Raw genomic sequence first — 14342 nt, 5'->3', positions numbered from 1 at the left:
GAAGATCAAGGGGAACGCTTCCATCAGGACACTCAAGTAATGAAAGAGAGGTACCAGACCCGCTGGGATGTGAATATGCTTGCATACCATTGCTGGTGTCTTAAGAAGAACGTTATAGGTAAAAGCACGCAAGAAAGTCTGTTAAGATCATGTATTAACGAAAATATGTTGTAAGAAGGTAGCTTTAAAATATTTATAGTATTTTAAAATATTATTCAAGCAATGACGATGATAATACAGAATTATTGTGCTTATGAATATATTATATGGGCCATTCTACGAACATACGCCTGTTTTGGATTACTTCGACAACGAATATTTTACTGTGCAACATAAGAAGTACGAAAGTAAATGGCGCTAATAATTATTCCAATAAACAACAATGTAATTTGCAATTTACTTTCGTCCTTCTTATTTTGCACAGTAAAATATTCGTTGTCGAAATAATCCAAAACAGGCGTATGTTCGTGGAATAGGGTATATATATAGGTCTGGATCCCGCGTATGAAAAAAAGTTGATTAATAGCAAGCTGAAAATTTGTTAATAGCTTAAGGGTGTCTAGTCGGATAAACTTTGATATATAGGAACACTGGAACAGGGACAGTTTTATTTGTGGAACAGGTTAAAAATTTGGAACGGTCACACCACGCAAACGGCACAGATATTTTGTCCGACAGAACAGACTAAACTCTAAGAACAGATATTAAACTCTCATGCAAAAATCAGACTGCTATTTATCACCTGTCATAATTCCTGTCATTTGACATATTCTACATGTTCCACTCATTAAAACGCCCATTTGGTGACAAATATCAGTCTGATTTTTGCATGAGAGTTTGATCTCTGTACGAAGAGTTTAAGTCTGTTCTTTCGGACAAAATACATGTGCCGTTTTCTTTGTCTTACCGTTCCAAATTTTTAACCTATTCCACAATTAAAACTTCCCCTGTTCCAGTGTTCGCATATATCAAAGTTTGTCCGACTAGACACCCTTAAGCTATTAACAAATTTTCAGCTTGCTATTAATCAACTTTTTTTTCATACGCGGGATCCAGACCTCTTATTATAATTTGACTTTCACAAAATTTGAAATAGTAAATAAACCTGATCTGAATGAGAAAGATCAGTTGTATTTTTTAAGTCAGCATGGATAAAACATAAAAGATCACCCGTAAAAGTACCGACGTCAAATATATTTCCAGGTCAGATATATAATTCGCACCCTCAGTGCAAGACTGCAGTAAGTCAAAATAAGTAAGTTTCGAAATAAAGACGATTTTGTTTATTTTCGTGCTAATATCGGTGAAATAAGACACAACTTTTAAGAAAAATTACCACTTGATTATGATTTTGCATGGTTTTCAGCCTATATAACATTAACCAAAAATAGAAATTTAAATAAAATAATATTAATGCAAAAAAAATTAGGAACTTCAAAGTTACAATACTTTTGAACGGAAAAAATTGTTAATCACTACATATTTAGTATTAGAATTTCAAAGTTACAACAGTTTTGCACGGAGAAAATTGTAAAAAGTGTAGACACATTTATTTTACAGTAAAACCTGTGTTACCGGCCACCTGCCAACATCGGCCACCTGTACTAACGGCCAGTTTAAAAATTCCCCAAACCAATTATGTATATCTAGACTACAAAAACTGGCAATAACGGCCACCTTTCTATATCAGCCAATAGTTCTTTCATTTTTAGTGGCCGTTGCTGAGAGGTTTTACCGTAGTTGTTGTCCTCTTCTCGTACATCATCTTGTGCCAAAATATTTTTATAAAAACTATGGTGGGCTTCTGGTATCATACCCGAATGGCATAAGCACACCAAATCTTTCTTTTTGGCCATTTTAATTTTTGGCTGTTCTTTGGCAAGTTTTCTGAGAATAGATATTTTTGACCTCTCAGTATTGTCAATACATAAGTTTTAAGATAAATAAACTGTTTTTCCTTTCATGAGAAAAAATACTTTTTGGTCGTAAATAATTAGTCTTAATTTATGTGGTTTTAATCCAATGTAACAAATAAATGGTCACACGACATCACACACATCTTATGGAAAATAAATATAATATCACACAAAGGACATAAAATTTACATGAATAGATTGGTCTCGAAAATCTTTGTTTATTGTCTCAGCCGTTAATGGATTACGTAGACGCGCTGTACATTAAAATTAAACACCACAGATATAGATATTAAAATAACAAATATCTTACTTTTTTCATTGCTTGTTATCGAATCCGTTGCAATGTTCCGTGCAAAACTGTTGTAACTCTGTTATATTAGAGTTACAACAGTTTTGCACGGAAATTATGTTAAAAAACGCAAAATAGTAAGTTAAACTGTTGTTGTTGTAATATTTAGCCCATTAAGCATTTGAACGTTACTAAAGTTTTACAGGGGATAGATATGCATGTTTACAATCGAATTCCATGATTACTTCATTTTCATAAAATTTTGAGTTACTGCAGTCTTGCACTGAGGGTGGGATATTTTCATTATATTTTATAGGCCACGATCTCGTGTACCAAAAAAAAGTTTATAAATAGCTAGCTGAAAATTTGTTAATAACTTAACGTTATCTTGTCGGACAAACTTTGATGTAAGGGAACACTGGAACAGGGAAAGTTTTAATTGTAGAACGTGTCATCCTGACAAGTTTATGATTGTGAAAACTAGCAGGTTTTTTTAAGGTTATTCAATTGCAAACTTTATATATTGTGTGAAAAAATATTTGTCCGACAAATATGTGGTACATTTTAATAAGTCCGATACGTAGAACATGTCAAATGCCAGGAATTATGTTGGTGATATATAGTAGTCTGATGTTAGCAAGGGAGTTTAATGAAAGGGTAACAAATGGAAGTTCTGTCCAACAAAATACATGGGACGTTTTCGTAGTCTAACGTTCGAAACCTGTAATCTGTTCCACAATTAAAACTTTCCCGATTCTAGTGTTTCCGTACATCAAAGTTTGTCTGACTAGACACCGTTAAGCAGTTAACAAATTTTCACATTGCTAATAACATATTTTTTGTTACTTGGGATCCAGGCCTATTCAATAAATTAAAAAATCATATTTTTTTATTTATTACCTGTAATAGTTCAATAACAAAAAATATATTTTTTCGTTATTTTGTGACGTTTTAGATTAGATTTTGTTACGGGGTTTAATATAAAAGGGCCTCATAAAGAATCCGATGAAAATATTCTCTTATGAAAAGTGAAACTGATCGGAAGAAATTATCAACATTCTTTGAACTCACTGGTTACTAGCCATATCGATATCCAATAAATGTAGGGCAGGCGATTCTTCCAGATTGTGGTCAAAAACCCGCGATATCCCTAAACCAACGATATGTTTCATAAACTATACATCATATCTATTTGTATCGTTTCAATTTTTTGTTAATAATCGCACGTAGCAGAATGCAGAGACAACAAAAATAAATCGTAAGTTCCTACCGCCTTTATCAGCTGTGGGATCTCTTGGCCAGCAGCAAACGCACATCCAAAAACTAGATCGCAATTATCGTTAACACTACAACCATAACATTTAAACCATCTGAACCATTCTCTATTATCCAGAAACAAACTTTAAACTCACCAGAAGCAAGTCAACACTTACCTTCACATAATAATAGACCTATGGATACTCATGACCTGCAACAAACTTCTCAAAAACAACCGGAGAAATAATCTTAGATGTTACTGTACTACCTGCAGAAGTCAGGTTTTAAAAACTTAAGCTTCGATTAAAGAAAAAAAGCCAAAACTAACGACAAAAATTTAAGAAATACTCTGGGCTAATTAGCAAAATTCATGGAAAAGTTATTTACCAGCAATTTTATTGCTGGAATCGAATTATAAGATCCTTCATATTATTAATATAGGTATGCAAAGTCCGCAGATAGTGTTCTACTTTTTTTATAAACAAAATGGCGCCGACAAATCGTATTTTTCTCAATTATTGCTCTATAACTCCGAAGATTTTAACTTTACAACAAAAACACCTTAATAAAAATTCACCGCAATTAAATTCTGCATAGAGATATGTTTTTCTCGATTTTCTCCGACGAAAATTTTCCTCGAAAAATGCGGGTTTTCCTAACAAAATCTCTAATTTTCAAACAAAGTTTTAGGTAAGTAATTATTAATCAATAATTAAATAACTCAGTGACATCAAAGCTTTCTTGGTATAGATTGTAATTCCAGAAGCCGGTGAAAATTAAACGAATATTTTAGCAACAATTCAATTGTTAATTAACAAATTACGATCGCAATAATAACCAAAATAATCATGATACATTGATTAAACTTATAAAGATTATAAAGATGAGATGCTTATTTAATATTTTATCGACAAAATATAAATTTTTCTTTTTTTTGCATAATCTTTAAATTTTGAAAAAAAAATAGTTATAATACGCTGGTCTAATTAGTAAAGTACAAAGAAAAGTTATTTACCAACAATTTTATTGCTGGAATCGAATTATAAGATCCTATATATTATTAATATAGGTATGCAAAGTCCGCATATAGTGTGCTACTTTTTTTATAAACAAAATGGCGCCGACAAATCGTATTTTTTTCAATTATTGCTCTATAACTCCGAAGATTTTAACTTTACACAAAAAAACTCAAATAAAAATTCACCCCAATTTAATTCTGCATAGAGACATGTTTTTCCCGATTTGCTCCGACGAAAATTTTCCTCGGAAAATGTGGGTTTTCCCAACAAAATATCGAATTTTTAAATAAATTTTTTGGGCCAGTAATTATTTATCAATAACTACATAGCTTAGTGAAATAAAAGCTTTCTTGTTATAGATTATAAATTCAGAAGCCGGTGAAAATGAAACGAATATTTTAGCAACAATTCAATTGTAAAATAACAATTTACAGTCGCAATAACAACCAAAATAATCATGAGACATTGATCAAGCTTAGAAAGAATATAAAGGTGTGATGGCTATTTAATATTTTGTCGACAAAATATAAATTTTTCATTTTTTTGCATAATCTTTAAATGTTTAAAAAAATTGTTATAAACAAATTAACATTTCTCAGAAATTGTTTATTATATTCTAATTTAAAAAATACTTAAAATGCGTATTTCATAGGTCTTGAAAATAAATGCTTTAAAAAAATTTTCCAACAATTTGGAAAAAAAGTCATGAAACAGCAAAGTAAATATACGAATTCTCCGTTTTTTATATTTGTTTTAATTGTTTTAAAGCTTAAAAGTAAGTCTATGGTACAATCTAATTACTCACAAAGAATGTCAAAAATTAGTGCAATGGTTATATTTTAATCAAAGATTAAAAATACTTTTTTTTGTAATTTTTAGCGCGAAAGTAGGCTTGATACAGAGCCGGAGATAAAATGTTCACTCGAAGCGACTGACACGCGGGAGTTGTGTATGTGGGCGGGTAGCTACGGTACTGTATTATTCTACTTTCGCGCGTGTAAATTACAAAAAAAAATATATTTATAATCTTTAATTAAAATATAACCATTAAACTGATAATCGATATTTTTTTATAAATAATTAGCTTGTACTTTAAACTCACTTCTACGCTTTGAAATAATTAAAAAAAATTATAAATACCGTAGTAATCGTATGTTTACGTTGCTGTTTCATAACTTTTTTGCAAATGGTTGCAAAAAGTTTTAAGGCATTCATTTTCAAGATATTTGAAATGCGCATTTTAGCTATTTCTTAAAATTATAATATAATAAAAACTTTCTGAGAAACGTTAATTTGTTTATAACTATTTTTTTTAAACATTTAAAGATTATGCAAAAAAATAAAAAATTTATATTTTTTCGACAAAATGTTAAATAGGCATCTCATCTTTATAAGATTTCAAAGTTTGATCAGTGTATCATAATTATTTTGGTTATTATTGCGACTGTAAATTATTAATTAACAATTGAATTGATGCTAAAATATTCGTTTAATTTTCACCAGATTCTGGAACTATAATCTAAACCAAGAAGGCTTTTAAGTCACCAAATTATTTAATTATTGGTAAATAATTACTTATCTAAAACTTTATTTGAAAGTTAAAGATTTTGTTGGGAAAACCCGCATTTTCCGAGGAAAATTTTCGTCGGAGCAGATCGGGAAAAACACGTCTCTATGCAGAATTTAATCACGGTGAATTTTTATTTGGGTGTTTTTGTTGTAAAGTTAAAATCTTCGGAGTTATAGAGCAATAATTGAAAAAAACACAATTTTCGGGCGCCATCCTGTTTATAAAGAAAGTAGCACACTATCTGAGGACTTTGCATACCTATATTATTAATAAATAGGATCTTATAATTCGATTCCAGCAATAAAATTGCTGGTAAATAACTTTTCCCAAAAATGGCCTATTCTTCGATAATCAGCCCAGACTAAAATGAGATTTTACATCTTCAAGCATTACTAGAACCAGTAAGAGAATATACAGAAATAACTTATTTCAGTGAATAAAAGACGATTTTATCGTTGTATGTAAATTTTACTCCTGGAAAAGGAACTTTTCTACCACTAGTCACAGGTCATTAATGGGAATAATTGATAAGGAAAAATATGGCAACTCTGTAAGAGGGTGATGATGGGATGCGAGGAATACTATCACATTGAGTTACTGGTTGAGTAGACTCAGTATTTGTTTCTCTTACAACATGAATCGAAAGTGCAAAAATCTACCTGATTGTTACAATAAAATGTTGGTTTTGAACAGTTTTATTCATGAAATAATCGCAAAAAATTGCACTCGATCTCTAAAATTATTATCGAATTTTTGCGCTCGTGACACTTTGACATAATTTCACTCCCCTTCGGGTCGTGAAATTAAAACTGTCAAAGTGTCACTCGGGAAAAATTCGATAATTTTAGAATTCTTGTGAAATTACTACTGATAATTTTATGATTGTGAAAACTAGCAGGTTGTTTCTTTAATAGCAACCTTTATATAATATATGAAAAAATATTTGTCCGACAAACATATTGGGATTTTAATAAGTCTGACACGTAGGACATGCCAAATGAGAGGAATTATGTTGGTAGTAAATAGCAGTCTGATTTTTGTATGAGAGTTGAATGAAAGGGTAACAAATCAATTGGAAATTCTGTACGACAAAATAGATGGATCGTTTTCGTAGTCTGACATTCGAAATCTGTAACCTGTTCCACAATTAAAACTTTCCCCGTTCCAGTGTTTCCGTACATCAAAGTTTGCCCGACTATACACCGTTAAGCCATTAACAAATTAGCAGCTTGCTATTCATAAACTTTTTTTTGGTACGCGAGATCCAGGAATAATTAGGTCATTGTGGTTGCAGCGAACAATAAATAAAATATAATAATATTTTTTTTGTTATTCTTAATAATTGAAAAACAAAAAATATGTTTCTTCGTGATTTTGTGTATTTTGTGACTTGGTGAATTAGATTTTGCTATGTGTTTTCATAAAAACAGGACCCCTATAAAGATTCCGATGAAAATATTCTCTTATGAAAAGTGAAACTGATCGGAAGAAATTATCAACATTCTTTGAACTCACCGGTTACTAGCCATATCGATATCCAATAAATGTAGGCCAGGCGATTCTTCCAGATTGTGGTCAAAAACCCGCGATATCCCTAAACCAACGATATGTTTCATAAACTATACCTCATATTTTATCTGTATCGTTTCAATTTTTTGTTAATAATCGCACGTAGCAGCATGCAGAAACAACAAAAATAAATCGTAAGTTCCTACCGCCTTTATCAGCTGTGGGATCTCTTGGCCAGCAGCAAACGCACCCCCAAAAACTTGATCGCAACTGAGCGTCGTGAGCGTCGCCGTCACCTGGCCACCGGCGTTCCCGATGGTGATGCGCCCAGACGCCGAGACTCGCGCATTCCAAGAAGGAATAGAGCGAAGCCCAAAGGTCGTTTCGACCCATCCATCGGTCGAACCATCGCATCGGCCCATCAATTTTATTTTGAAGCACAATTACTTTACCTTAATTAATTGAAATTTTCTTTGTAATGGAGAGAGAATATTCGGCAATAGATCTTGTGAAAATCTATCGTCCTGAATGTTGTACTAACAGTTTGTGAAGTAGTAAATTTTAAGCTTGCCTCTCGAACTGATCACTACTAATTATTGGAAATGACTTCTAGATAAATTGGATGTTGGTTTCTAGATAAAATCAGCGCTTTTTGGAAGCATTCGAAAAAAATGAATATTTTAAATGTTCTCGTCTTCATTCTCTGATATTTCAAGTATATACACACTTTTTTAAACGCTTTTCTTCAATGCAAATGAATGAAAATTTGCAGACATATGCATTCGATTAAACAATACACGAATAGTCAATAAAATTGTTTTTATGTTTATTAAATTGTTTAAATAAAAAAAAACGATTTGAATGGAAAATGCTTAAATTCTCTTGTTTTTTACAATGTAGAAACTTGAAACTTTTACGGATTGTAGCTAAGGATATGAACTATACCTAATTTCACTTTTTACGTTAATTGTTTACGTTATGCTTAATAAATAAACAATAAAGTTTCAAATTTTTTGCCGATTCCGACGACTTTTCAGGTTTGTAATATGTTTTATACATATTTTAATAAACATAACGATATATTTGAAAAGTGTAAGACTAAAAAGTAAAAAAAATGTAAAAAAAATATTTTTAAGAAACGCTTTTCTTTAGTTACGAGTGACTAAAATTAAACATATTATAAAAAGTCAACTAAAAAGCAAAAAATAAAAAAAAATGAAAAAATCTAATACATTTGTTAAAGAAAAGCGTGGTGCTAAAACTGTTTATTCGATGAAGACGTGCCACGCTTTTCTTTAACGAATGTGTTAGATTTTTCCATTTTTTTTTTATTTTTTGCTTTTTAGTTGATTTTTTTTAATATGTTTAATTTTAGTCACTCGTAAATAAAGAAAAGCGTTTCTTAAAAATATTTTTTTCATATTTTTTATTCAATTACAATTCATTTACCCACATTAAATGATCAAATTTTGATCATATTTATATAAAAGAACTAAACGCACCAAATTCAGGGATTTTTGATTTCTAGGTGACGTGCTAAGTCAAATAATTAATCTGATCATTACAGTTCTGTAGTGAAAAACTACATTTTTGGTAAGTTATTTTAATTTTTCTGTCAATTTATTTAAACTTGATATTTATAAAGAAAGAGTTTTCTTTTCTTTTTTGGGGCTTTTTTTTTAATTGCACGTTTCAAACACCGGCTAATTACGAAGGTATCTGGCTTAGGGTCGATTTCTCATACCTGAGTTAATCTATAGTTTAATTGACTGAGGTTCATCCTTGAACTTCAGTTTTATTTGGAAATACAATTCTCATTGTCAGTTCACGTCCTATAGCTTTCGGGAAATTCTAATAGATGGCAAAGAGTAAAAACTATCGCCATTTTGTATGACCTTTTTTTATGCTGTTTCTGGATAAAAATAAAAATAATGTTAACTTTTATCGTTATGCTTAATATAATATAATATTTATATTATGACAGCGTCTCTTATCAAGTTGCAAGAATTCAACGCATGCGTAATCGTTGAAATCATCTGAACTGGGTTTTGAACGCCCGAATTTCAGCGTCCAAGCTGAATTTAATTTAAACTGCCATCTGTTGAACATGAATTGAAAAAGACGATTTCGACTTTAAACCGATGTTCACTAGACGTTCAGCTTAAACTGGAGTTGAAATCGATATGAGAAATTGGCCCTTAAGCTTCAGTATCCTTATTCTCCGTCAACTTTTAGGATCTTCTTCCTGTTATATCGTAACATATGGGCCAAGGGTCGATAGATTTCCGCTCACCAATAATGTTATCGTTTACCGTTATGCTTAATATGTATAATATAATATTTTTATTATGACAGCGTTTCATGTCAAGTTGGAATAATACAACGCATGTGTAATCCTTGAAATCATCTGAACTGGGTTCTGAACGCCCGAATTTCAGCGTTTGAGCTGAATTTAGTTTAAACTGCCATCGATTGAACGTGAATTGAAAAAAACGCTTTTGACTTTAAACTGGCGTTCACTTGAAGTTCAGGTAAAACTGGAGTTGAACTCGATATGAGAAATTGGCCCTTAAGCTTCAGTATCCTTATTCTCCGCCTACTTTTAGGATCTTCTTTCTGCTATATCGTAACATATGGGCCAAGGGTCGATAGATTTCCGCTCACCAATAATGTTATCGTTTACCGTTATGCTTAATATGTATAATATAATATTTTTAGTATGACAGCGTTTCATGTCAAGTTGGAATAATACAACGCATGCGTAATCCTTGAAATCATCTGAACTGGGTTCTGAACGCCCGAATTTCAGCGTTCAAGCTGAATTTAGTTTAGAATGCCATCGGTTGACCGTGAATTGAAAAAGACGGTTTTGACTTTAAACTGACGTTCACTAGAAGTTCAGGTTAAACTGGAGTTGAACTCGATATGAGAAATTGGCCCTTAAGCTTCAGTATCCCTATTCTCCGTCAACTTTTAGGATCTTCTTCCTGCTATATCATAACGTATGGGCCAAGGGTCGACGGCTTTCTGATCACCACGGGCAGATGTTAAAGTGAATCTGAACAACGTAAATGGATTATCTTTGTTTTTTGGTCGATTAAGCACACAGTAATTAAATGCATTTTTATAACGGAATTCTCAACATTTGTAATGTTAGTTGCGCTCGATGGTCTGATGGTGATGCGCCCAGACGCCGAGACTCGCGCATTCCAAGAAGGAATAGAGCGAAGCGCGAAGGTCGTTTTGGCCCATCCATCGGTCGAACCATCGCATCGGCCCATCAATTTTATTTTGAAGCACAATTACTTCACCTTAATTAAATGAAATTTTCTTTGTAATGGGGAGAGAATATTCGGCAATAGATCTCGAGAAATCTATGGTCCTGGACGTTGCCTTGTAGAAACAGTTTGTGAAGTATTAAATTTTGAGCCTGCCTCTCGAACTGACTAATTACTAGAATTAGGAGATGTTGGCTTCTAGATAAAATCGGCACTTTTGTGAAATCAGTCGAAAAAAACTATTAGTTTTAATCTTCTAGTTGTCATTTTATGATATTTTCAATATACACTTTGTTATTTCAAAATAACAATGGAATTTACTTTTTCTTTTTATAATATTCACTTTTGCAAATATTCATTTAAATATATAAAGACTGATATAGTTTTGTACCGGTGTCAGAAAGTTGGTCGAGAACACTTCTTCGACGGAAAATTAGTCGACAACATTTGGTCGACAAACGGTTGGTCGAATGCACAATTCATCGAATATAATAAAGTTGGTTTCTTTGTACCATACCAAAAAAAAAATATTTTACAGATTGCCAGTCTTAAGCCTTGGACAAAGTGTGAAGGGAAGTTTATTCTCTCCATTTCTTTTCCTTTTTATTGATATTGACTGATTATTGCAGTCGACAACATTGTACGGAAATGCTTCGATTCCCTAACAATTTATTTACCTCAGCATCTCGCAGATTTCGTCTTGTCCGCAAGTGCCCCCAAATTTGACTTGTCCGGAAATGCTACATTCGTAAGTGCTCCGACACCAAAAAGAAGAACGGTACAACATCACTAATTAAAATATCGGTTTATATTTGCTGTCTACTCTCCCACCGCAGCAATTTTTTCATTAAGTTTAAAAATAATTAGGATTTAGAAAAAAAATTAACAAAATTCCCAAGAAAAATAAAATCAAATACCTTTGTATAATACATAGATTTAAGAAGCCCGAGATGTAACACGAACCTATTTAGATTTAGATAGCTGCGCGAATGTTGCCTTGTTTCTAAACAGAATTGCAGGGGTGGGGAGCTTCTACATAAATGAAACAGAGTTGGATTCAGAATAATTAATAATATTTATTGAATTAGTTCCGAATATAACACAAATTAATATACACTTATTTAACTAATTACACTAATCGTATTGACTAATCACAAAAAACAACATAAAGTTTTACAATAAAAATAATCAATGATCAAAAACTAAAAAATATTTTCATTGTCCAGAGAATAATGTCATTTTATTATGAAAAATTCTTTTACTTTTACTAGTATCTATAATTGTTTTATTATAATGATGAATTCGGACGTTAATGTAGGTGAAAATTATTAATTTTAATAAATTGGAATAATGTGACTCTAAAAAGGAATAATGTTTGAAATGGTTGTTTAAGTTCTTAAATAATAATTGTTCTATTAATTCTTTTAATATTTGGACATTAACAATATTAACATTAATACTTTTATTAATGTTTATGTGGCACTGTAGCACTTTTTCGGCAGTAGAGCAAATAATAACAACATCGTTGGATGGATAAGTTAAATTTAATGTATCTCTTTGGCTGATGAATGATGTCAACAAGTCTGCTCGGTCTCCTATAAATGCGTTTACACAGTCTTCACATTTCAAAATTTTCGATATTTTATAAACGACATATCCCGAAATGTATATAATAACTTCTCTCTTGTAATGTGTAAATGATAAGCTCCTTAATTGAAGTGATATAAAATTCGTATTGGATATGTCATCGTTTTCATCAACACATTCGTCTTCAACAATTCGTTCTCTGCCACAAGACTTATTAATTATTTTTTCAGGAGCCATTACTGTAATCAGTTCTAAAGGAATACAATTTCCTCTAAAACTATCCCTTAGTTCTAAATGTTTTAACATTTTTTTATAAGCTGCCTTAAACTGTTTAGCAGTTGGATTATTGTTATAACCCCCATTGATCTAATTAACCCAAAAAAAAGTTCTGATCTTGACTTAATTTATAGGTTGGAATATACACTAATAAATTTGTTTCCACTAATTGTTTGTAAAAATGTTGAAGACTATTAATACAAAATAGAAATCCCAAAACTCCCATTTTTCTCTTGCTTTCGCAAAGCTTTACCCCGTTAACTAAAGTTAATGATTTTAAATATTCAGCATTGATAATATTTGATGGTTGCCGATACAGAGGTCTTATTTATCAATATTGTGTTAATCTAATCTAGTCCAGAGAAATAAGGTAAAAAAGTACTCTCTTGAAAACTTCAACCCATCCAGCCACCTGACAAGGATTTTGATTTTTATGGACCTAGATAACAAAAGCATCTATCAAAAATGAATATCCACTTTCAATTTCGTTGCAACAAGAAACTACAGCCGCATCATTATTCCAGTTCAATCAGAGAGTGCAGCAAGCACCTCTACCGGTTTCGAAACTTATTAGTCTCTCATCAGAAGGCACATATGCTGCTCTCTCTGACCCAACTAGGACGAACCCCGGCGTGCACTTACGGATTGCAACGAACGAAATGGCAGGGATGCCCTAGCGGCAACTGATATCAAAAACTAAGTTTTCAATCTAACAGCACATACAACAACATCAAAAGATGTTACTTTACATCTTACCAGATTGAAAACAATGGGAACCTTCTTTGGTAACACCTCCGAGGCTTCTACAATTTGCAAGCCATAACGGATGCTGAGACTAAGGAAGATGAGGGAATTTTACAATTTTTAATTCACGTCCCATCTGTTCAGCGCGATGGGACGTGAATTATAATTGTTTCAAACCTGCAACATCAAATAATGAAATAAAAACTTCAAACTCAAGCCCCTGATCTCCCTCTTTGATCTCTCAATTCAAACTGATTGGAGATATTATAATATCTCCAATTCTTGTTGATGGATTTTGACGTTTCTTTTTATAATGTGTACGTACTCCTTACCTAAATAACAAATAATTTTTGAAAGGCAATGTTTTACAATAATTTTAGGATGATTTTTGTTGACAAAACATAGGAATATGTCATATGCAGTTAAAGTTGCAATAGTTTATTTATCAAAAAAAAAACAAAAAATTAAGAAAATTGGAAAAAAATCCTTTGTAAAAAGTATAAAATTTTTAAAAATAAAAATGTATACCATTTTTATTCATTCAGTTGCGGTGCGAAACCAAAACTGTCTTAATTTTTACTCAGATCAGAGAGTGCAGCCAGCACTCTTATCGACGATTTCACCTCTTGTTAGAGGTTCATCAGAGACTGCATAGGCTGCTTTTCTCTGGCCTAGGTAAAAATCTTCGACATATCCATCTGACGAGATGGTAGTAGGTGCCTAGCGGCATCTGCTAAATAAAAGACTAAGTTTTTCAACCTAATAAAAATATTTGTAAATTAAATATTTTTAAAAGATTTTTAATTGAAAAACTTTATTGGCCCATTTCCTGGTGGCAACCTCCAAGGCTTCTACAATATGCAAGCCAAATGGATGCTGCAGTGAAGACTAAAGGGA

General features: G+C 31.8%; 1 protein-coding gene across 1 annotated transcript in view; it reads right to left on the bottom strand.

Moving 5' to 3' along the window:
• Positions 1–7760, bottom strand: part of LOC114324319 (uncharacterized) — a 903318-nt gene extending 895558 nt beyond the window's left edge. Inside the window, exon 1 of the mRNA XM_050661074.1 lies at positions 7567–7760. The gene's annotated coding sequence lies outside the window, so the exon portion shown is untranslated. The remainder of the gene's footprint in view (positions 1–7566) is intronic.
• Positions 7761–14342: the final 6582 nt, after the last annotated feature.

This window comes from Diabrotica virgifera, chromosome 9, assembly GCF_917563875.1.
Source record: "Diabrotica virgifera virgifera chromosome 9, PGI_DIABVI_V3a".
In the NCBI taxonomy this organism is placed as follows: domain Eukaryota; kingdom Metazoa; phylum Arthropoda; class Insecta; order Coleoptera; family Chrysomelidae; genus Diabrotica; species Diabrotica virgifera.
This window is presented reverse-complemented; position numbering and strand designations above follow the sequence as displayed.